The sequence below is a fragment of the Phocoena phocoena genome, chromosome 6 (genome assembly GCF_963924675.1).
Source record: "Phocoena phocoena chromosome 6, mPhoPho1.1, whole genome shotgun sequence".
Classification (NCBI taxonomy): domain Eukaryota; kingdom Metazoa; phylum Chordata; class Mammalia; order Artiodactyla; family Phocoenidae; genus Phocoena; species Phocoena phocoena.
Window position 1 is genome coordinate 69,491,540 of NC_089224.1, and position 26,308 is coordinate 69,517,847.

Genomic DNA, 26,308 nt, shown 5'->3' on the forward strand with positions numbered 1-26,308 from the left:
CTACTTTCTCTCAGATTTTGAAGTTGAAGTTCCCTGGGAAGACAACAAATTCTGTGTAGAAGGTGGATTGCTGACAAACACCAGCTTCAGCATATCCAGAAATTGCATGTGGTTAAAAAACAAAATAAAAACTATGTCTCCTTAACTCAGCATCCTATTGGTGTGAGAACTGAAGGGGGGAGGGAGAGAAGAGGATTTTAATTGATTCTTAGAATCCAGAGAGTTGAAAAGGTCAGCATGCAGAGTCATCAAAATGTGCAACCAAATCCTAAACCAGTGAAAGAAATAAACCTGGATAACACTAGGGCAGTTTTCTGTTTCTGTTTTTGTTTTTGTTTTAAACAGGGTGAAAGAGCAGTTTCTATATGTAAGAATATAAACCACTTAGAAGCATCCATGCTGAGAGCATTAAAGTGGATTATTTGCCTTGTTTGTTTGGGAAAGTCCCTATCAATAACAGGTGAGACTTAAATGCATTGCATTAAAAGACTAGATTGTTCATTAATAAAAAAAGGAAGAAGCTAGAACTATAAATCAACAGGGACTCCTAGGGAGTTTTATATTAGGCAGTAATTAAATAATAGTTCATGTTGCTTTCTTTCACTGGGAATTACATCCTTTTCACCTCTTCTCTGCTAAAGCAGAGACATCCATTACGACGAGAGGCTACAACACTTGTCAGATGCAATCAGCTCCAAACAGCTGAAGGCCAACTGACGTGTACTCTCTTAAAGCAGGGTTTCTTCTCCCCACCAAGCCCACTGTCCTTTCACGTGCATGCAACAGTCAAAAGGGATCACATCACCTAATGAAGAAAAACAGAAGCATATGGTAGGAAGGGGCCTCAGCAGGAGATGGCTGAAATGCCAAGGCTTGCACATAAACAAAATATATGCAAAAATGTGTGTTCATAGAAGCTGTCAGGCACAGCTTCAGGAAATAATAAGCCTGCAAAGGAAGACAGAGTTTTCTGTGATCACAGTTACCTAGGAGTCTGTATTTTTAGTTTAATTTTTTACTACTCTGTAAAGTGGTGCACCAGAGCAGGCTAGTCCCAGATAGTTAATTATGCATAAGCAGTTGTAAAGTTTGAATTTGCTGTATAATATTGAGCCACATATTCTTCACAGTGTATTTTGCTTATACCTATTGCAGACTTCCACGTGACAGCTGAATTGCAAACTGTAAGTTACTTCAGCGCTGCCTTCCGTTTTGCACCCATCACCATCCATGGGTGAATGTTGAACTCAGTCCCTGAATTCACCCTGTCTTCGTAACTGAAACGTAAGCACTCATCTTTTCGGAGGTGTATTAATTAATATTTTAGATGTGCATTGGGCACATCCTCCCGTATTGTTTCTTTCAGATTTGCTTCTGTGCAAAGTTAACGGTCTTCATCAAAATCCTTTCTTCCCATAATGGCTCTGATCTCGGGACTGCAGCTGCCCTGCTGCACTGAATGTTTATCATTTGCCAGGGAAAACGCACATTATCTCCCCTTTTGACTTGTCAGTTTTTATGTTGGGACAACCCTAGTGTTATCACTTTGTATAATCAGTTTGACTGGAACCTTCAAACTTGTGTGTCCCTTTACTGTGAACATTTTAATATTCTATGATGATATTGTTAGAACTGGGGGATTTGTAAGGACAGAACTCAAAGACAGAACTCTGTGTGATTTCTAAAATGACTACAAGCATTTTATGTACCAGTGCTGACAACAGATAAAACGAGCTATTGTTCTAAAAAACCAGAAGTGATAAGTGCTCTCCTGCAGACCGTTGCAGTTATGAAAAAATATACTACCTTCAGCCTGAGTAAAAATGCTTTCTTTTAAGTTTGAATTCCATAAATAATACACCTTGCTCCATTTAAATATTTTGTATTTTACATGAAGGATGATCACATTTCTAACATTATATTTAAAATTCATTTTCTTAACCCTTAACCGTCTGTTCTCAATGGCACCTAAGAAAGAAAATACATTTATTTATTGATTTATTTATTTTGAGGATAACATTAAAACAGGCTATATGCTTTTGATTCTTAAAAAGAATCCTTTATTGAAAAGGTGCCTGGAATCTGCAATTTAGCATCTGTCTAAAACTAAAAACTTAAAAGGGATGCAACTGGTTATGTGACAAAAAATCTGTGTATAAAGTTTGGTTTCCCCAATACTCCAAATGCTTTATATCCATTTATTGATCCATTTGTTTCACTGTAGGAATGTCAATGTGTAAATGGTACTTGTGAGCAATTTTCTTTCCTTTGGAAGTGATATGAAGACACTTTGCCAGGCATTGACATAATCAGAATATCAGGCCTTCTGTATTAATCTTTACTTTGAGCTAGACAAGCATCTGACAAAACACCTTCCTGTCAGAGAGTCCTACTGTTGGTAGTAACATGTGGATGTCTTCTTGGATCACTTTTAAAAGGTTTGTTCCTCTTTTTCTCTCTCAGCATTTCATCCTAAAACTTCCACTTTGAGTAAATGAGGAAATCAGAAAAGACACAACTTGGGAATATGCATCCTTATGAAACTCACTCTTACACTAGCACTGACTGGATCAAAATGAAGGCAGAGTTCAAATAGGTGGTAATTTATTGCAGACTATTCAAGACCAACTGATTGAACCTCGAATTCTACTCCCAGTAAGGTGAACAATGCCTTACCATACATTTTCTTCTCTGTGGATAAATATCGAGAATTGGATTAAGATACTTTTCAGAATCATTCTTTCTTTTGGCAATGATTCTTTAGGTGGATCTAAGACGGCTCTGTTTGGCGCAGGACTGTCCCAAATGTCCTTTTAGCTATTTCATTACAGGCAAGGGGAGAGCCAGAGAGAGCAACTTCAGGCAAAATGTTGACTCCTCATGGCATGCCTTTGATTTCAGTGCGAAAGGTGTCTTCAGCATCCTGTTACGCCCCTGATTCATCTCCTAACGCTCAATGTGTTAGCAAAGCTTGGCCCTGAAGGGCTTTTTTTTTTTCTGGAAGTACAGTCTTTCAGACACTTCTGGCAATTTGGTTTTAACATGTGGAGTAAAGAGAATAGGTCGGTAGTGCCAGGGGAACAGCTGCACTACACAATTACTAGAATAATTCAAAATAGAAGTGTGCCTGAATACTGTGGTCATTATGTAGGTTTAAAAGAGCTTATTGGGCAAATATTTTGCAAGAGGGAATAAACATTTGTGAGCAGTTCTCTAGGATAGATTTGAATGCTTACTAATTTTTCTCCTGTACCCTTCAAAAAGTTGCCAGGAATAAAACAAGGTAGACATCTAATAATATCTTAACACAATCAAAAACGAGCAAACAGGACCATTGCTTACCGTGTTCACAAATATATTCAATTTCCTAAAACTTTTATTATTAAATAGCTCTTGGATAAAGCATTTAGATTATTCTCATTTACTATGATCATGTGCAATTGGTAACAGATAATTTAATTTATTCTTTGCTTAACATATAATTGAAGAAATTGACAAATATCTCATAAAGAAAAAATCTGTATGGCATCAAGAATTTTGAATTCATATTGAATAGTTGAAGATTGTTTTATAGACATGAAATTCTTCCTTTTAAATTATAATTGAAGTTATTCAGAGAAACGTGTTGGTGTTATAAAATATTTTAAATGTTAAATGTATGTTGAGAACAAAGGCATGATTTTTAAGAAGTGAATTATTTGAATATAAATTTATATTTTTAACCTCATCAGAGATAGTGTGAATGCAAATTAAACCCATCTTTTTTCTTATATTACTAGGATTGTACTATATCTTATGGAATTTGAAAACACTGAGTATTTTCATATCTTATTTGATCTCGTGAAAATGAAAAGACCACTAATACCCGACTAGAGGCAAGTGGAAGAATCCAGCTGAACATATTTCACAAATTCCACAAAATTAAGGACTTTGTTATTGGCCAAGAAGTGATGTCTCCTATTCAGCTCTAGGCAGAAACAATTTCTCTTCTCAAAACGATATTCTACCAAAGGCAGTTGTTAGTGTGGTGTTTCAATGCAGACACACACTTTACAACATACCTAGACACAGCAGATCTGTGAATGGAACCTTGTTCCAGTGCAACCCTTGGAACCCTCTTGTACCGTTGGTGGGAATGTAAAGTGATACAGCCACTATGGAGAACAGTATGGAGGTTCTGTAAAAACTAAAAATAGAACTACCATACCGCCCAGCAATCCCACTACTGGGCATACACCCTGAGAAAACCATAATTCAAAAAGACACATGCACCCCAATGTTCATTGCAGCACTATTTACAATAGCCAGGACATGGAAGCAACCTTAGTGTCCATCGACAGATGAATGGATAAAGAAGATGTGGCACATATATACAATGGAGTATTACTCAGCCATAAAAATCAACAAAATTGATTTATTTGTAGTGAGGTGGATGGACCTAGATTCTGTCATACAGAGTGAAGTAAGTCAGAAGGAGAAAAACAAATACCGTATGCTAACACATATGTATGGAATCTAAAAAACAAAAAAAAGGGTTCTGATGAACCTAGGGGCAGGACAGCAATAAAGACACAGATGTAGAGAATGGACTTGAGGACATGGGGAGGGGGAAGGGTAAGCTGGGAGGAAGTGAGAGAGTGACATGGACATACACACACTACCAAACATAACATAGGTAGCTAGTGGGAAGCAGCCACATAGCACAGGGAGATCAGCTCAGTGCTTTTTGACCACCTAGAGGGGTGGGATAGGGAGGGTGGGAGGGAGATGCAAGAGGGAGGAGATATGGGGATATATGTATACGTACTTTTATTTTCAGTTATAAATGAAATAGAAAAAAAAAAGCAAGTCATATGTAAGTAGAAAATAGACAGTGCAACTGTGGGAAATCAGGAAAACTGAGTAAATAAGAAATTGAACAAGTACATTGATGATTCTTGGTATTGCTGGATTGTTGAAGCACCTCAGATAATATTGATTTGACTTTGGGACCATTTAGTCCTTTCTTTCTTTGAATTCTTTTTAAGACACCAAAAGCCCTCTCTTGCCTTCCTTGGTCCCTTTGCATTTCTAGGTGTTTACCAGGCTTGCTGTTATATATCCTGTTTTACTAACATGCAGTGCACCCTGCTGATATGTAGTGATTCATTTATTTTATTGTTGAAAGCTTGTGTAAAGAGTTTAATGTCTAAAATATCAAAATATAAAATGCAAAAGAACCTCTGGATCAGTTTCCAATAAGCAATAAGAATAAACGTAGTAATATATATCCCTCGAGAAAAAGTCTGAATACAAAAGAAGAATAAAAACACTACTTCTGATTGGTAGAGTCATTCAATACATTTTCACATGGAGGTGCCAAAGCTGGATGTATTAAATGTATTTAAGTATAAAAGCACAAAGATCATGTGGTATCAGAAACAATACGAGATGTGGTATTTTACCTTGCATTTTAGCAGGAGTGTCAAAACATTTGGGGCTTCATTTATTTTTAAACTTAGGTGCTTTAGCAGTGATACATTTGTAAAGCTCTAAATATTAGCTCCCAGAGGTTATGCTTTTTATATTCTCTAACAGCATATATTATTTGACTAGCTGACAGATATTTCAATTAGGAGAGCCTTAAGTTAAAGATTGTTTTGATAGAGTAGCTTCAGAGATTGACAGTTTGGCACTACCTTTCAACAGGCTTGGCATGTTGCTTTCAAAACAGGCAAACAAAATCATCCCCCTTAATTAATAATAATAATAATACATGGGTCTAGTACAATTAATTTTCTATATGGATTGTGGTTTTATACCCTCTACTCTTTTCCTTTGACAGGTAAATGGTTGAAGACAGAAGACTTATAGATTTTATATCTAGCCCATGAGGATTTTGACTGATTCCATTGAGCAGGCTCAGGTCAGCTAAGTCCTTCCCTTCAAAGCATCATGGGTGTCTCCGAGCATCATTGCAAGCTTGTCCTGGCAGTAAGCCAGGCTTCAAAAGCCGTTCACTGCAGTCACTGACTCACTAATGGGCAACTGCAGGCTTTCTGATTTTCCTTTCGTTTCATGTGTTCATTTGACATAAATTTAATTAAACCAAATCTGGTGTTAGAGCAAGACGAGATAAAAGTGATATGTCTCAAATTAAAGAACTGTGAAAGATACAGGAAACAGAACTATGCTTTTTTAAAAAAATCTGTTTCTGTAAAATATTGTCAGTTTTCATAAGCTCACTACTTAAAGTCGACCAAAAAAAAAAAAAAAAAAAGATACCGGTATGCATTATTAAGAATAATGTGTATCCAGGGTTAGATGAAGGTCTTGGCCCCATATTCTCTGTAGTAAAACCTTTCATAGAATTCTTATGTTTTCTTTCATTCTCACACTTCAGGTAGTCACCTCTTCACAGGATATAAGACAAGTCTGCCCTTCTTCTGGCTACATAGCTCTAGTTGTTAGACAGCTCAAAAGCACACAACAGCAGAAACATGAAAAGATCACATATTAAATGTAAAAGAAATCATCAGTTTTCAAAGGTCTCTTTTGGTTTTTACTTAAGGCTAAAGAGGAGATAGAGTGAAAAAGATCATGTTGCTTAAAAAGCTCCATTTAATTGCTTTGAATGTTGCTTTAGGAACCATCCAACTTTCTCCTTTTAAAAATTGCTTTTTCCCCATTAAAAGAAATCCCAGACTAGAAATACACTATGTGAACTAAAAGCAGTTTTGCAATCTTCCTCAAGAATGCTCAGACTGATCCTCTTCCGTCCTGCAGCTGAAAGGCTGTTACTTCCTAGGACCACACTATAAGTCCTGGATGTAAAATGATTACTCTGAGCAAATACACACAAACTAGCAAGTGATTGCAGTGTCCTGTGGATAAGAATCAGGAAAACCAGAAGAATTGAGCTGACAAATTGTGTGATAGAAGGTAGATTTCCTTGGGGCAGAAAACAGTGTGTGGCGTGTGGACCCTCTGCCTTTCTTGCATTCCAACTTTTGATGGCCGACTTCTTTCATTACAAACAACTCAGATGCCTCCTGCGTACTCCCCTGACTTGATTTCTTTCTGTAGAATTCACTGGGATTTAGACTCAGGGTTTAGGATTATCAAATCCCTCTGTAACTTCTTTCATTTAAAAGATGAAAAATTAAGGGCCAACAAGATTAAGTGACTTGTTCAGGGTCACACAGCCAGTTGTTAGCACAGCTGAGACAAAAGCTACATCAACTGACTCCCAGATGAATGTTTTTGTTTTTGTTTTCAGCACTTTGAGTACTTCATTAAAATGGATCTTTTGGATTCTTTAAAGTAAACTCTTTGTATTTCCAGGTTTTTGTCATGCCTCTGACCTAAGAGAAAATATTCCTAATGGAATAGGTAGAATTAAATCTATTTAAGATTTTCAAGCGCCTCATATGGATTTCTTCTTTTAGTACTCAATAAATGTTACTCATTGGTCAAACCTTTGTTTTTCCAGAATTACCAATGGGACCATTTTTAGACTATGATTTACGTGGAGCAGACATTACTTGTGAAAGCTATTCACGTCTTTAACATAACCACAGAACAGAGACTACATTTCATCCACAACCAAGCAGAGTGATGACCCTCAATACAATAGACAGTCATTTAGTCCTTAAGATATTTCCTTTTAAATTTTACTCTGAATTCAAATTATCATTGAAATAGAAAAGACAGATTGTTATAGTCCCCCTTAGACAGAAAGCTTTAAAAAAAAAAGAAAACCCTTCTGATCCTTTAGTCATGGACCTAAGTTTACTTACAGAGATATTATAAACTTTCTATATCCATATCTATTTATCTTTCTATCAATATAGACACATTTTTAACATAGACTCTAGTCTTTATTAAAACTAAGACTTGAAGACTCTGGTCTTAAGTTTTAAAATGCTTAATGAGACTTTGACAAGGTCCACAATGATAGCATGTGTTAACATAATTTTATCAGTGTTTCTTCAATTTACTGAGTTCACTTATTTAACAAATATTCATTAAATAAGTACTATATGCAATTCACTGCACACACACAGCAAAAAGGGTGAATCAGCCGCTGAGTACTTGGTAATCACTTTACCCAACAAAGATGCTGTATTTTTCTTATGATATATACATATTATATACTCAAGTAATTTTACAATGTTAAACTTGACACATTATTCAAATTACTGTAATTTCACAATCCTGGAATTTAAGTATTTTGTTTTCATAATGGCTGACCTCCTAGTGATAGACTTTAAAGGTAGAAGTTCTATAAGATGCCATACTAACAGTTGAGTTGATTAATCAAAATGTAATTGACGGTGTTTATAAATCTCGCTATGCTGAACAACTGATGGTTTAAAAAAAAACAGATTAAAAAAGCACAAATAGGGCTTCCCTGGTAGTGCAGTGGTTAAGAATCCGCTTGCCAATTCAGGGGACACGGGTTCGAGCCCTGGTCCAGGAAGATCCCACATGCCTCGGAGCAACTAAGCCCATGCGCCACAACTATTGAGCCTGTACTCTAGAGCCCACAAGCCACAACTACTGAAGCCCACGTGCCTAGAGCCCATGCTCCGCAACAAGAGAAGCCACTGCAATGAGAAGCCCGAGAACCACAGTGAAGAGCAGTCCCCGCTCGCCACAACTAGGGAAAGCCCGCACACAGCAACGAAGACCCAATGCAGCCAAAAATAAATAAATAAAATAAATGTATATATTAAAAAAAAAAGCACAAATAAATTTCAAATCACCAGTCTTAACCATAAGGGCAGGAAAAAAGTATCGTTATCATCTAATGCTTTAATGACCATACAACAGTCTTCAAAAATGTCCCTTCCTTAATTGTTGCAAACCTGTCTAATCAAATATCTTTGTGATGTCTCTCTAAATATTTGGGAGTTTAATTTTTAAACTTCATGTATCAATTATAACAAATTAAAACTTCAGATGTTCTTATCACAATATTTAGAAAAGCAGGTAAAATGCAACTTTGCACAGGTAATAAACACCTGTATCCTTGTTACAGGACATAACCTTTGAAAAGCAGAGTGACTCCTCAGGTGCAGGAAATCCTGAGTGTGTCCCCTTAAAGCATTTTCCCCAAGATTCTCAACAGTAATAACTGACTTCTGACAAATTAGCATCAAAGATTCTTTGAATAGGTATAAAAAACTATCTGTTCATCACTTCTTAAGAGTGTTTAGAAGCAAATTGCTTATAAAAACTGACGTGTGAAAAAAATCAGAGTTCAGAAAAACAAGTGAGAATTTCAAAAATAATCTGTACAAATCACGTTTTAAAAATTCCCTCTGATATTCAGTGTATTGGCATTTCATCTCCAATACTTAGAATTTGGTTTAATGTCTTAGCAACCATTATTAGGCAAATGGCTCTTGAAAATGATTGAAAAATGTAGACTGACCCTTGGGAGAGTCTATTTTTCTCCTGTTAAGAATTTAGATAATATCTAAGGCTTGGTGCCTGACATCTTAAACTTCCTCACAATGAAATTATGGTGCAGGATAACCCAGTACCAAACATGAAATGACAAGTAATTTTTTTTTTAAACAAGGTTTGGTAACATCTGGATGAATGCTTGTCTTTTTAAACCTATGTTCCCCCCATCCTTGCGTCTTATTTGGCATCATATTAGACAGAGTTAGTCTTGTACACGGAATTTCATCTAGGTCTCAGGACACAATTGGTCCTTTTCCTCTCCCTCCTCTCCCTCCCCCTCTTTTCTCCTTGCCTTCCCCCTCTTCATCCTCCTCCACTACCTCCCCCTCCTGTTTTTTTTTTTTAAAAAACCATAGTAGGGATGAGAAGAGTTCATGCCTGCCATATTATTAATCAAATATATTTCATTTGGTTTATTTCCTTTCTTCTGATTGACAAAGAGAGGTGGCAGAGAATATCTTTCTCACAAAATGTTATTGATCTGTGTTTTATACTAAAGAAGCAATTCTTGGTAGAAATATAAATGCAACACTAGGGCCTAAATGATATTGAGCAGGTTTTGGTATTTATCTTTCTCATTGCGTTTCTGAGTACCTCTTTAAATTCTGTGCCCAAAGTGAGCGCTTACTTGCCTTAACCTTGTTCTGGCCCTGTGTAGCTCGAAAGCAGCCCTAGACAATACATAAATAAATCAGCATGGCTGTATTCCAACAAATTTTTATCTGTTGACACTGAAACTTGAATTTCATGTTATTTTCACACCATGAAACATTACTTCTTCTTTTGATTTTCAACCATTTAAAATCATAAAAACCATCCTTAACTTGCGTGTACAAAAACAGGCAGCTGACTGACCAAATCTGTAACTTTGGTCATAGTTTGCCTACCACACCTTTTGAAATTCAGGCATGTCCTGTTTTCTAAGAGCAACTACTCTGTAAAAGTTACATTAATATTAAGAAGGCTAGAAAACAATAATAGTTTTCTTAGGAGAATGAAATTATGGGTAACTGTTTCCTCTACAATGTGGTTATGTTGCTTTCATAATTAAAACTACTTAAAATATTGATAGCTTATTTTTATAACTTGAATAATGTCTCTCTTTTGGAATGCATCAGAATCTCAGAACTGTGTGAGTTCACTTTCGATTGATTCTCAACGAGAAGTTATTCTTAACATGAAATTTCAAATCAACCAACGCTTAGCCCTTAGGTCAAGTTATTTATGATTTATGGACAAGAGTGGGCATACCACAGGCACTTGGGCTCTTAATTGTCATTAAATGCTAATTTATAAACACATATTTGTATATGTATTTATGTTAGACACGTGTAGTATTTAAACAATCAAATCACTGGATTTTAAAAAATGACTATAACCATCATTCAAACATCCCCTACTCCTCTCCCAAACAGAAGAAGTATATTAAAGAAAGGTGGCAAGATATAATGGAAGAACAAACAAATAAAAACCATGGGTTTGGAAGACGATCTATACCCCAGACCTGTTTCTTGAGCAGGTGATCAACAACTAGAATTTCTTTTCTGTTATTAGATCCTGGGAAAGAAAGAGGATATATTCACCAATTACTTAGGTGCAGGGGGGAGATAGGCTTATCAAATCACAGAGTCAAATTTGAAACAAATTTGCTCATAAAAAGTCACAAAAATGGTTAAGACCTCTAGTGTTAGTAGTTCTATGCAGCAATCAGATAGCTTATTGGGGCTGATTGCTTAATTAACTATGCAATCCCCAACCTTTCCCTATACAAAAATACATTTCATATTGTAAACTGCTTACTTCTCAGCATAAGTTTGCTTCACAAACTGTCTGTGAGTTTAGCTTTATAAGTGCATATAAAGTTATGCATGGCTTAAGCGATGCTGTAAATAAATAAAACATAAAAATACTGCCTATCTGGCTGCAGAAGTGAGCTACTACCAGATTTCAGCCCAGTTGGCACAAAGATAATGCTTTGGAGCAATTCAAGTCTGAAACAGCTTCAGCGATACCATTTAAGCTTGAGGTATATTGGCAGAACAAGGATATGACTAAACTAAATTTGGCTTAAGCCACCTATTACTCATACCCTCTTTCTACTGCATTCACACTCCAATTAACAAACTGTACATGATACACACACATATATTTATAGTTTATGTTTTTCCTGTGTTGGCAATGAAACTTTTTAAATTACTTTCCATAAGCTGTGAGAATCTTCTATTCAGATCTGTTTGATAAGATAAACTTGGCTCCGGAAGTGGTGGGGTGCATGGGTTTTTCCTGTTCATCTTAGAGAAGAGTTCCATTTGTACCCATTACCTCTATCCCATTACCACTTCCCACTCCTCTCACTATGTGGGATAACGATCATCTGTACCCGTTTCAGAGTAACCAACACTCACAAGGCGGTTCTGTGCCAAACGCTTTGTATGCGCTACTATCATTTCCAATGTAAGGAGAGGTACACCAATATTTCAAAGTTAAGAAACTCGTCTACGGTTACAAAGTCAGTATCTTCCGTACCAAGATAACATTCTAGTTTTCTTAGTTATAATTTAGGTACATTAAAAGACACAATGAGTTTTGACAAACATACTTAAGTTTGTACCACAACCACAATCAACATACAAAATATTTTCACCACCGTAAACACTCCCTCTTTACTGTTTATAATCAATCTGCTTTCCCCACCCACAGATCCTGGCTTCTACTGATCTGACTTCTGTCCCTATAAGTTTGAGTTTGTTAGAATGTGATAAGAATGGAATCATACAAAATACAGGCTTTTGTGTGGACTTCTCTCACTTAGCATAATACTTTAAGATTTGTCTTCATTTTTGCATGTTAATTCCTTTTTATTGAGGGATAAATTGATCAGCAGTATTCCATTGTACAGAAGCACTTCAATTTGTTTATTCACTCACATATAATGGCACATGGGTTGTGTCCAGTTTATAACAATAATAATTAAGTCTTTATAACCATTCATATAAGGTATTTATGTGGACATGGATTTTTGTTTCTCTCACATAAATACCTAGGAGTAAGATTGTTGAGTCATAAATATATTTGTTCTGTATGTCTCATTTTGTCAGAAACTGCCAGACTGTTTTCCAAAGTGAATGTAATATTTTACACTCCCACAGGCAATGAATGCGAGTTCCAGTTGCTTCGCATCCTCATCAGCCATTTTAACAGGTGTGTAGTGGAATCTCATTGTTGTAATTTTTATTTCCCTAATGAGTAATGACATTGAACACCTTTTCATGTGCTTGTTTTGTCATTTGGCTCTTTTCTTTTGTGAAATATCTTTTCAAATCTTTTGGCTCTTTTTAAAATTCGGTTGTTTTATTATTTAATTCTGTGATTTTTAATATATATTCTGGATACAAGTAATATATCAAATATATGTTTTGCAAATATTTTGTCCCCGTCCACGTGTTTTTTTTTTTAGCCTTAGTTGTTTTTTTTTTTTTCTGTACGCGGGCCTCTCACTGTTGTGACCTCTCCCGTTGCGGAGCACAGGCTCTGGACGCGCAGGCTCAGCGGCCATGGCTCACGGGCCCAGCCGCTCCGCGGCATGTGGGATCTTCCCGGACCGGGGCACGAACCCGTGTCCCCTGCATCGGCAGGCAGACTCTCAACCACTGCGCCACCAGGGAAGCCCGAAGCCTTAGTTTTTTTTAGAACAGTTTTAGGTTCACAGCAAAATTAAGAGGCAGGTACAGAGATTTCCCCTATAACCCCTGCATATTCGTAGCTTCCCCCATTGTCAGCATCCCTCACCAGAGGGTACATTTTTTACAAATGATGAACTTACACTGAAATATCATAATCACCCCAAATCCGTAGTTTACCTTACAGTTTACTCTTGGTGTTGTGCATTCTATGAGTTTGGACAAATGCATGATAACATGTAACCATCAATGTAGTATCATACAGAATATTCTTAGTGCTCTAAAAATTCTCTGTGTTCCATCTATTCATCCTTCTCCCCCAAACCTCTGGCAACCACTGATCTTTTTACTGTCTCCATAGTTTTGCCTAATATAAAGATATTTGTAGAAATATGATCAATGAAGTATTACTTGAAAGAGTAAAACTTGATAAATTATTAAATTTGCTACAGTGTCATAGTAGACTATTACATAGCCAAGAAATAATAATATATATAGTATGTATCTTTACTATATTATCAACATAAAAATATGCCAAAATCATATTATTGAATAAAAACTTATAAAACAGTATTATGGTATGATTAAAACAAATATATTTAGTCAAAAATTAAAATTATCTTTAAAAAAATAGCTGCCATTTAAACCAGCTATTCCAGGATATAGCAAAAAATAATTATCCCAGAAAGATAACCATTCCTTTGTATGTAAAACATTTTCTGAATAAGTCAGATTGACATGAAATAAAATGGTTTTAAATAAAATATAAAAGAGTGACTGCTTGCTTTTACAATGTCATTTGTGGTGCCTCTAATGGAAGAGAGAGCAGAGATGGAAGAATGGGCAGCAATTACATGATGGGACACCAAACTGAATGATGGCCACTATGTAGGGGAAATATATATCATCCAAACCAAGATATGTTTGAAGGTGAAAATGGTCTCTTTATAATTATACCCAGTGGACTGGAATATAGTCAGCTATGGTAAACCAGAAATGTGTCATCTGCTTACCTTTCAGTAATCCCTGATAAGGATCATCCTTGGTTATTCATTTTAGGTACCATCATATTTGGAGATGTCATTCTCTTCTGTTATCCCAAAAGCTTTCATGGTGATTATCATGGAAAACAGCCCTGTGCTAGAGGAAATATAGAGATATGAAGGTAAAGAAGGCTGAGTAATACATTATGTGCAATTGGACAGATTGCAAAAGGGGTTATTTAGACAATTTAAATAGCCTTGGAAATCCACAGGAGGCTATGATCTAACTTAAATATTAAAGGTAGGCACAATTTCACTTTGTATTCACATATATAGCAATATGTCTGAAGTGTAGTAGGAGCCTAATAAATAAACATTTGTTAAATGTATAAAAGAAAAATACCTATACAGGAGTCTTTACATTCCTGGGGTCATTTTGTTTGTACTTAAAAATAATAATGGCTTAACGTTACCATATGCCAGATACTGTTTTAAATGATTTATATACCTTAATCAATTTGCTACTTATAGCAGTCCCATGCCCTGCAAAGGCTAAGAAAAACATACCTGATATTGAAAAAAAATGGATATTATTAACGTGCTTCCATAAATAAAACTGCACAACATTGAAAACCATGGTCCATCTCAGCAAGAAGGTATTAGAAGTGATTTAGAAAGTTTGGTCTTGGTTGGGTAATTTTAGAGAGAATTCATATAAGTAAGAGTTTGCTCTGAATTGAGTATTATCAGGAAGGAGGGGAGATTCTATGATTGTATATATTAATTTGTATGAAGAACATGTTAAAAATGAAATGGGGTAAGGTAAAATGGATAAAGAAGCAGGCATTTCTCACGTTATCTGTGAGAGGGGGATTTAGTAATTTTTGTGGTTTACTCAGTGATCATATTTTTTTTTCTGCTCAGATATGGTTATGAGTGATGTTGGTCGCAGAATGACCATCTGATGGTGGTGATGTCTGGCATTATTTTGTTCAGTGGGAGAACACCCAGCCTAGCTGTGAGTGCAGGCCTAGCAACAAGCTAGCTACCAACTGGCAGAAGCTACTTTTCTCTTTTCTCAGTAATATTTTATTCCTATTTTGTAGTCAAGGAAATTGAAATACAAACAAGTTGAGTAACTTGAACAAAGGCATAGAGTTAGTAACTGGTAGAGGTAGGAAACTGGGGTTTCTGGTTCTAGAGCACCTGTGAATTACTATGCTAGGAATGGTTTTCTATAACATTCAGAATTTTTCTTGGAATTGTTATGAAGAAAAGATGTTTTTTTTCTTGTTGAACAAGAAGTTTTGTTTTTATTTTTTTCGTCTCTTGAAAATGAAGAAATTGCTGGTTTCTTTCATATAACTGATTCTGTGTGGAGACTCAGTGAATTCCTTTTACTATATTGATATTTATATATTTTCCAACAATATTTGATACACACATGTTCCTTTTTTGTGTCTGGATGACCTTGACTCTGTATTCCTCAAGAGCAGGAAATCTCCAATTTAAGAACTTCTGACTTCAGACTTATGTACGGTAAGGCACACAGAAGTTGGCTAATGTATGTGTTGAGCCTGAAGAGAATATTGGTTTCAATTCCACATCTCAATACAGGGCATCCAGGCAGAATGTCAGTATGATTACAGGAGCACAAGTCTCTTGTAATTCTGATTATATACTGGTCATTGTCCTAGAAGATGACTTTATTCTAAATAAATCCTGTTGAAGGGGAAGGGAAGGGAGAGCATGGAAAAAGTAATTACAATGCCTCCTGCCTGTTAGGGTTTTTCTGAGGACTGAAATAAGCCTGGATAGTGTTGGCGGTGGGAATAGAAGCTCAGGAAGAATGGAGGTAAAGAAAATCAGTCTGTGCTTGACACTCCTCTGTCAATTATAGACTCCATATTTTACCAATTCTCTTCAGTAGGGAAATTATATTCTCTTCTTTTACCTATCGACAATCACAGTTACTACATAGATCTACTTGCCTGATAATAAACAGTATTTCTAATTTGTGATGGTTAATTTTATGTGTCAACTTGGCTAGGCCACAGTACCCAGATATTTGGTCAAATACCAAATTGAGTATCTCTGTGAAGATATTTTTTAGATGAGATTAATATGTAAATCAGTAAACTTTGAGTAAAGCAAAGTTTTATTCTATATTATGGGTGGACTTTATCCAGTCAAATAAAGGCCTTAAGAGAAAACAGATAGAGGTCTCTTGAGGGAGAGGAAACTTTGTCTCCAGACTATCTCTGGACTTGAACTTCACCAACTTCTCCCTGAATCTCCAGCCTGCTGGCTTATACTGAAACTTTTGTACTTGCCAGCCTCTAAAATCATGTGAGCCAATTCTTTAAAATCTATCTATCTATCTATCTACCTACCTACCTACCATCTATCTATCTGTCCATCCATTCTATTATCTCTGTTTCTCTGGAGACCTCTGACTGATGAGATTTCAACCCTTCCTAATTTCATACTGGAGATTCCCATCAACTTCTTCCTTCATTATTCTTATCCAAACTAGGGCTGAAGACTTGGGATTCCCATACTTATTCCTCCAAGTCTTAATATAAAAATCTCTAGAATTCATTTTTTTCACATCACCACTGCTACTGACCTAATTCATACCATCAACAACTCTCTCCTGAATTAATGCAACTTCCTAACTAGTCTACTTTCCCCTTTCTTCCCTTCTTCCACTACATTTCCCACACTGCTACAAAACTAATTTTATAAAATATAGACCTAATGTTGCCATTCTCAGTCTTGAATATTTTGGTGATTTCCTATGAATTTCAGGAAAATACATTTAACAAAAATTTTTTGGTGAAAAATACATGATTATATCCATTAAAGGCACAGGAGACTTCATGAAAAATAGAACCACACTTTGGCTTATGTAAAAGTAAAATATACTTAAAATATTCTAATGAATTTTAGAAATTAAAATAGGAATATATCAATGCACAGTATTTCCTTTCATATTCTTTAATCAGGATCGTCTAGTCTAAGATTGCTTCACTGTGATTTAAAAAAAAATTTATTCTTTAATAGTAAGCTACTAGAGATAACTTTTGTCCATAATTAGGATCAAGGTTTTTATGGCTAAATAGAGGTACCAAATAACTCTATCCTCTTTCAAAGGCTTACTGTGGTTTTTTTTTTCTTTCTTTTTTTTTTTGCGGTATGTGGGCCTTTCACTGTTGTGGCCTCTCCCACTGCGGAGCACAGGCTCCGGACGCACAGGCTCAGCGGCCATGGCTCACGGGCCCAGCCGCTCCGCGGCATGTGGGATCTTCCCGGACCGGGGCACAAATCTGTGTCCCCTTCATCGGCAAGCGGACTCTCAACCACTGCGCCACCAGGGAAGCCCTTACTGTAGTTTTTAAAACATAGATCTACAAAATTTTTCTGGAGAATAAAAGTAGTTCGGAAGTCAAAACTGTATTTGTTTGATAAATTTACAAGAACATATATACATATTATTTCAGGACAGCAGCTAGAATCCTTAAGAAATAATAAAGATTTTCTAAGCTAACTAATGTGATGTGAAGCCAGCCTGCCTTTAAGATCCTCACATAAAATCTATATAGATTTATGTTACCTTTTCCTGAGAACACACAATATACTGTGTTTATGTCATGAAGATTATCATTCTAAGAATTTCACATTTTAATTTGAATGTTTTAAAATTTACTCCTTTTTTGGGATAAAATATGGCTTAATAAAGGCAGAAAAATATAATGGAAAAATACAATGAAATGATCAAATTTTGTTATCAGTTCACATTTAGTGTAAGTCTAGAACTGCTACTTACATATGCTGATATTTTCTATTACAGTCTGGTTTATTTCATTTTATTATAATGCTAATTACCACCATTTAAATGACTTAATGTAACTACTAATTTGTCTTGATGTATAGCTTAAGTAGCTATACCTTAAAACACTTTTTCTGTTGGCTTTTTGGAGAGAGTTATGGTAAGTTTTCTCACACATATAATTGGTTAAAGTTCAAGAACTAAAAATTCGAATTGAGAATATTAGAAAATAAATATTTTCTTGCTCCTCTCAAGTTAAGATTTATAATAAGCATTATTATCATTTTAAGTTATAAACAGTAAGTTGCAAAATCAGTTTATTTTTAAATCTTACCTCTTCTGACTTGAAGTCCACTTTTACATTCAGTACACTACGGGTATCTCTTCTCTATTTGTAACAGTCCACAGTTTTCCCAATTCTAGTCCCAGATGACCCCATATTTTCTGCCCTGCTTTCCATACGCATCACTGAAATACAAGTATAAAATTCCATAAATAAATACAATCGTAACAGTGAAGAGAGCCGGGGGTGTAATTGGATAAGAGTAAAAAATTAAATATTTCAGTAAATTTCTACATGACAGAAAGTAGCTAGGAACACATTGAAGAATGAAATGAGTTCAGAAAGCCTCAGCCCAGAAAGTTTCAGGGGACTGGGGAGATCTGGGAATCAGTCTGCTGGTTAGCACCCTAGTGAGGCCCTGGGCTCAGGAGTTAGCAGGTACAATGTGGGCCAAGGGTGAGTAACAGACTAAAGGGAAGGAATTGACTAAAGATTTGACCAAGTGCCTTAAGTAGTACCAATCCCTTCCCAACCCCCACCTGCAGAGAGATATTTTAGCCTTTAATCCCAGGCCAAAATGAGTTGCTCTTCTCTAAAAGTATTGAACAACCAGTTTGCACAAATCACAATAGCCTATATATGGGATTGTGATTAACGCTGTAACGAACATGGGAGTGCAGATATTTCTATGAGATACTGATTTCATTTCCCTCCGATATATACTCAGAAGTTGGATTGCTGGATCATATGACAGTTCTATTTTTAATTTTCAAGAACCCTCCATACTGTTTTCCACAATGGCTGTACCAATTTACTTTCCCATCATCAGTGTACAAGGGTTCATTTATTCCACTTCCTCACCAACACACAACTGTGATTCTTAAACATGAGTGTGCATCAGAATTCTCTGGAGGACTTTCAAAAACACAGATTTCTGGGGCTTCCCTGGTGGCGCAGTGGTTGAGAGTCCGCCTGCCGATGCAGAGGACATGGGTTCGTGACCCGGTCCGGGAAGATCCCACATGCCGCGAAACGGCTGGGCCCGTGAGCCGTGGCCACTGAGCCTGCGTGTCCGGAGCCTGTGTTCCGCAACGGGAGAGGCAACGACAGTGAGAGGCCCGTGTACTGCAAAAAAAAAAAATCATTTAAAAAGACAAAAAACCCCCACAGATTTCTGGGTCCTAGCCCCAGAATTTTTGATTTAATAAGTCTGAGTTGGGGCCCGAGAATTGTGTTTCTAACAAGTTTTCAGGTAATGCTGATGTTGCATGTTCAAGAACCACACTTTGAGATCCACTACATTACACAATTGAGATTTCAGGTTTTTTTTTTGAGACAGCAAGACATGAATTCAAACTCCAGCATACTCCCTTTCAAGCAAAATGACTGTGCTAAGATGAACTAAATTGGAAACGTTTGTTTATTTTTCTGTAAAATAGGGATACTATTGTAAAAGAGTATTTCGAATCTTAAATAATGAACAGAGCCCAGCACATGCTAAACAGTCAATAAATGTTACTACAATTTTAAAAATGCAAAATGATAATATTTTTATATCATCAGGCATTTTAGGTTCTCCACGTCTGTCTTCCTAGCAATTTATGCCTGTAGGCAACAGTGGTAGACTCTAAAATATGAATAGGGAACTCAAAAGTCTCTTACATTTACATCGTGACTACATCTGAGTCTTCCTTGATTTTACTGACAAATCTGTGCGTTGGGATTAGTGCTTTCACATGATGAAACCATTTAAAGGGAAAATATTTCATAACTCTTCTGATTTGGTATTTTATATTTCTAATTTGGTCAGATATAAATAATCGTTCTTGTCATAACATCCATTGTGAATTGCTCTCTTGCAGTGGCTTGCCCCTTCAATCTGATAGGGAGTCACGGTCTGCCTTTCAGCTGGGGATATCCACATAAAACATATCTGGGGCAGTTTTTAAATTAAGAACATCATAACAAAGAGAAGCTAATTAAAAATGATTATGCTTATACGTAGTGAGAATTCTATACATATACGTGTATTAAAAGATACCCACACATACACATTTGTGACAGGCATGTATTTATGTCAATTTCCAGTTCATGCTTGTTAAGGAAGTGATAATAGTACAAGTCCCTCTCTGTTTTGGTCTCATCAGGTCTGTATTCCTCTTCTCTAAGGTCCTAAGACCTCTTCCTCGAGCCACAAATCTCTAAGCTGGTAGGTCTCTTTTTCAGTTACAGGCCAGTTTATAAGCTTTGAACTTGTGGGTAATGAACGCAGGATGACCAAGCTCTTTAACTGGTTAAAACAAAGCTTCCACACAAGTTGCGAAATGAAAAGTGAATGAGATTAATTGGCTGAAGAAACAAAATTCTGCACTGAATTAAAAGTTAACTTCTCCAGCCCATTTCCAAACTTTACCTGTCTTTTGAATATTTTCCGCACATTTAGTTTTTTTTACCCAGAAGGATGTTTGTGGGGAAAAAGCGTCAATGACTCAGTTCAGTTTTGCAAAGTACTAACAGTTCTAGAAAGGAAACCTGCCATATTGAGTAAGTGCAAAGTATGATTATTAATATTAATATTTTTAAACAGCTGACAGATGGTGAAAACAATGAAATATTTTGATAACTTCTTGCTATATTTTCAGAGACTTGAAGGCTTATTGAAAATATGAGGTTCTAAATATTTGAATACGTGGATGCTTTTTCAGATCAGTGTGACCAAATCTTTTTTTTTGCAAATACTGTGTTATAGTTTAAAAATTAAGGTGGTGCTAAAAGAAAAGGGGATAAAAATACATACAAATGAAAGATTCCTGCAAGAATTCTAGTGCGATATCAGGCATTGCACCTCCAGGGCAATCTATGCATCTTTCAAACAGAAACTCCCCCAGATGAGCTTGTCTAGGATCACTAAAAGAACTTGGGCCAAGTATGCCAGCATTAAAAATACCGAATTGGCTGGAAATACTGTTGTGTGTCAACCTTTATTTGTCCTTTAAACCAAGAAAAAAAGAATAAAAGTACGCCTGTAGGCAAAATAAAGGTCCTCTCTTTCCTTCCCCTCCCTTGCATTCCTCTTACGCTCTTCAACGTATATGAGATTTGTAAAATGAATTGTAATAGAAAGTTCATATGACAAAAATTACAGTGGTGTGGCCAAGAAAACACCCAGGGGGCTTTTAGCTTCCGTTGTGCCAGGAATGAACTATCAGATCAGCCTTCTGGACTCAAATGCGACACTGTCAATAAGGATACATCATCTTTTTTGTGGTGTAGAAGAGCTGTCGGTTGTAATTCCCATTATTCTAAAGCCAGGATTTTCCATTAGTATAGCCACCTGCTGGGTTTCTCTACTCAGGTTTAATGGAGTCTGAATTAGAATTTATCACCATCTGTGGGAAGACAGGAAATGAGAGAGCATCACTAATTCCTTTCTTCATTTGCAAAGTGTATGTATAATTTTTATAAGGAAGTAGCAAAAGCAGCCGAGGTTGGAAATGGATGGAAGAATATTTTAGCTCACGTTGACATCAGAGCTCCAGACCAAGGGGAACACATGCTGTTTGTTCTAAAGCCAATTCCAGCAACAAAAAGAATGTTTTAATTTCCTATGTAATGTAGTATTGAAATCATGCAGATTCAGGATGCTATTTCTCTTCAGCTTCCAAAAAGATCTCAGAAGATTTAATCAGATCTCTAGTGAAGATGAAAGACTTGGATACATATCAAGTTCACAAAAATGAGTTCAAGATTCCTAATTACTGCATTAGCTTATAAACAGAACAGTATAGAATATAGGTGTCTATTATATAGTAGTTCCTTCTTTTCCTCCAGAGATTTAAAAAAAAAAAAAAAAAAAAAAGCTTTGTAGAACTCAAGAAGAAAGACCAGAGAACATCAAAACCTTCAGGATGATCTCTAGAATCAGTGTAATGCCTTAAATTCATATAACTGTATCTCAGGGGTTCTGACTTACACAGAGTCACCAATGGTGCTTTATTATCATATTTAATTTAAAAAAAAAAAGATGGGTTTATAGGAAAGGTGAGCAATTTGCAATTAAATTCTGGCATTGGCTAGTGGATAGAAAGCTTGCAAATCTGATCTGCCCAATTTTTTACACTGCTCCATCAGGGTAGGGTGTTGCCTTTTGGAATCTGCTGTCCAAATACATAGAGAAAAACTAAACCATTCCCGACATACCAGCTGTGAGATATATTGCTGACCACTCCAGCTAAGAACAAGCAGAGGATAATGGCAGTTCAAAAGATGAGGGGAAAAAATCCTCTCAGTAAAGAGGAAGGATTTAAAGTCAAAACAGACAGACACAGACACACACACAGACACACACACAGAGCCTATGAAAAAACACTGCATGCCATTGTCTTTCTTCAGGAACCATGAGTTCATCCCTTTCTCATGAATCTCCCTCCATGTTTATAATCTCGGATTAATGACTCTAAACAGTGAGCCTGTTCTAAAGTCATGGGGGTCAGCTCTGTGGACTTGAGGAGCTTGGATAATTGGAAGGAATGTTACTTATTACAGTGAAGCAACAATTCCAGGGGAGGAGAGGAAGAAGCACAACAAATAACTGCACTGTTGTTCTTTAAGACTACCAAGAGAGTTCGCGCTCCTATCGGGGAGGCTGTGAAGACTGTATTGTGACAAAGCAAAATGCCTCCTGGGTGCCTGCTTCCAGTGGAAAGCTTTTGATGTTTGATCTGTAATGAGATGGAAGAGGAAAACAGTCCCTTGGTTAACTAATATATACTGGATATGAACAGATTCAAAGATTTAAGTTTCCGTTCTGGGACAAGATCCCCCATGCCACTCATTTATTATTTAGGAAATTCTGTAAGTTCTTTTCTTTTTTGTACAGAATGTGTGATGGGTTTAACATACTTCTGCTTTCATATCTGGCTTGGATAATAACCCTAATAATTAGCATGCCGTATTTCGCTTTTACTAGTTTAGCTCCTTCTCAGTGTGGGGTATGATGTGGCTTTATGTAATTTCCTTTTGGCGTATATGAGCAATCAGAATTCAGGGCTTCTTATTGGGCCTAAGCACTTTGTACTGGAAAGCGGAGGGGCAGTAACCTAACACAAGTGCAAAGGGTTGCACGTAACACAGAGCTCAAGATAAAGATAGAATGAAAAAAATGGAAGCAACAGCAATAAATAAATAAGCAGTTAATTTTACTCCACACGGCATGCTATGGATGATGTCACACATATGGTGATGCATACCAGGAGCAGCAACTTCAGAGACCAAGTCAAACCCTAGAAAATCTGTCAGTTTGGGTTAACAGAACATTGTTATTACCTCAAGTCAAGCAGATGGAGGGCAAACTTCTCTGCTGGATTCTGCTGCTCTTTAATTAATGTCCACATTTATTATGTCAATATAATGCATCACATTTGGTCTAAAGGTTGTTTTACTTTTTTTTTTAAAGCAAAAATGATTATTTCATTTAATTTCAACATTTGAACAGTTGCACAGGATTTCAGAGGCATATGTAGATACCCAAATAATAATGTTTATATCAGTGTATAAAAGAAAAAGAAGAGAAGGAACCAAGATGGTTTTACGTATTTCATTCTTGATGTAGAGATGGATTTGTTACTTCTTTTATGAGCATTTCCAAATGAGGGATTTTGAGTACATGCATGTGAACATATAAGAAAAACAGGAATCTCAGATGATAAAGCTATGCAGATCTTATTACAGTGTTATTCCTTCATAAAGAAATTAATAGCTGCAATTCATTTAGTGCTCTGTTTAGTCTTGTCAGTGAAGAATAGCAAGTAGGAAGATAACACTGTAGAGACATCTCATCTTATCTCGGAAACTTTGATTTTCTTATGTGTGTTCAAAAGGAGCAAGGAATCCCTGGCATCTGATATTGTGCATGAGAAACTGTGGTGTTAAATCTTTAGCACAATTCAAAGAATAAGCCTATTATGTAACAATGAAAGAGGACATGTGCCATAACTACAAACATGCTTTCTTAAATAGATGGCAGGCTTGCATTGTTCATTTTGGGAAAATATATTTTCAGTGTCAGCTCTAGCTTTTAATTATTTAAGTTAGTCAAATCCAGAATCGTTAAAATGTGCAAATATTACCTGGAATCACTCCAAGAATAGGGAATTGAGGAATAGATTCTAAGATTCTACCATGAGCTTCACATTTTTAAAAAAAAATTATTGATAGTTTAGGCCAGTGGTTCTCAAACAGGGGCAATTTTGTCCCCCAGGGTACATACATTTCTGGGGAGGGAAGTGGACCTACTGAAATCTAGTGGGTAGAGGCTAGGAATGCTGCTAAATATCCCCAAGTACACAAGATAGACACCAAAACACAGAATTATCTGGCCCAAAATGTTAATACTGCTGAGATTTAGAAACCCTGGTCTATGTCAATAAAACCACTTTGTCGTCTCTAAATACATGGAAAATCTTCAGATGAGTAGGGGAAAAGCATTTTCCAATTCAATTGATTTGTTTCCATCATAGGTACTATAACTAAGGAACACAATACTAACCTTGGTTGTGTTACTTGTCAGTGAATTATATTATTATATACGACAGGAACATAGTAATGAAATACGAAATAAGTGAAAAGTTTCATATTTTATAGGTTCGCTTACATCCACTTCTCTTTCTCTCTGTCTCTCTTATTTTTACATCATTTTCCGCAATCTGTCTTTACATTTCTCGGAGGAAAAAAAAAAATCTCAAAAATGTACTGAATTGGCATGTTAGCATTTCTGTGTCTGGAATCCTTTTTAATTTTCAGTCCTTCAAAATCTGATGCAAAACACCTCTAGCAGGAGACTTTTCCTGTTCCTTTTTACTAATGGTTTATTACTTAGTTCTGCATGCTTTAACATTCAATTATTTGGTGTTCTTACAAATATGAATTGTATTTCACAGTATATAGACAAGGCTATATTCAAAGAAATTATTTGTAAATGATGGTGGGTTAAACAAAATTAAACTGTGTTTACTGCAAGACTTTTCAGAATGTTGAATATGCTAATATACATTGTAAATATCAAGAAGAGGATTTAGTAACTATTTTTTTTTCCAAATCTATTACATTATAGAACTTTTTTTTACATGAACTTTCTATTACATCTGACAAAATTTGCGGTCTGAAAAACATGCCATGGATCGCTCATGAATTGTCTAGAATGTCCTATTCCCATTGCTGGGTATCGTCCATAATTCCACTTTCTCACCTTAAATGTTCCAAATCCACTAGGAAGCTAAGGATCTGGTATCTGCTAGAGAACAGGCACATCCACAGGGCAGAACATAATACAAATCCCTTGCTAAACCTCTACTGCTCATGGTCTACTCCTGGTCCAAAGGAAACACTACTACATGCTTTAATCAAAAAAAATCTGAAAATGCAGGTCAAGCTGGGTGCAATCGCCTCCTTTGACTTGCATGTTGGTCATTAGCCAACCTGTCTCTGGCATTTAGACATCTCTGCATGAGACAAGCATTGCTTGCTTCTGTCCCTCATACTGAAGAGGATGCAGATTAAATTCTTTGAGGAATCTCACTGAAGACCCTTTACTGAACAGGTAGCCCATTCCAAGTGCTAGGGACTCACAGCACAGCCTCCCCTAATAAAGTCTTTTATCAGATTTTCTAATTTCCACCCTAGAGTCTATTATAGCTTCAATACAATACTTCACTGAAGTATCATACTATGCTTTCATTTATTTTTCATCTATTTTTTTTCCAGTCCTATAGGCTGGCCAGTCTCATAATTCACCCTACTATCTCATCTGCTCTACTTGTTGCTTCAGTTTAAAGTTCTAACAAACTGATAGATATATCTACAGGGTTGTGCATACAGAATCATGTACACTGTCCTGTAATTTATGGATAGTTTAGAGAATTTTCAAAGATAATTTCACCTGTACTTGGTTTTCACCAAATTTGCTAACATCGGAACCAGACTCCAATTGTAATATTTGACTACTCTCTGTAGAAAAGAACAGATAACTGAGTGAGAAACCTTACCTTTTAGTTGTAAACTTTTGACCAGCTTTCTAAGT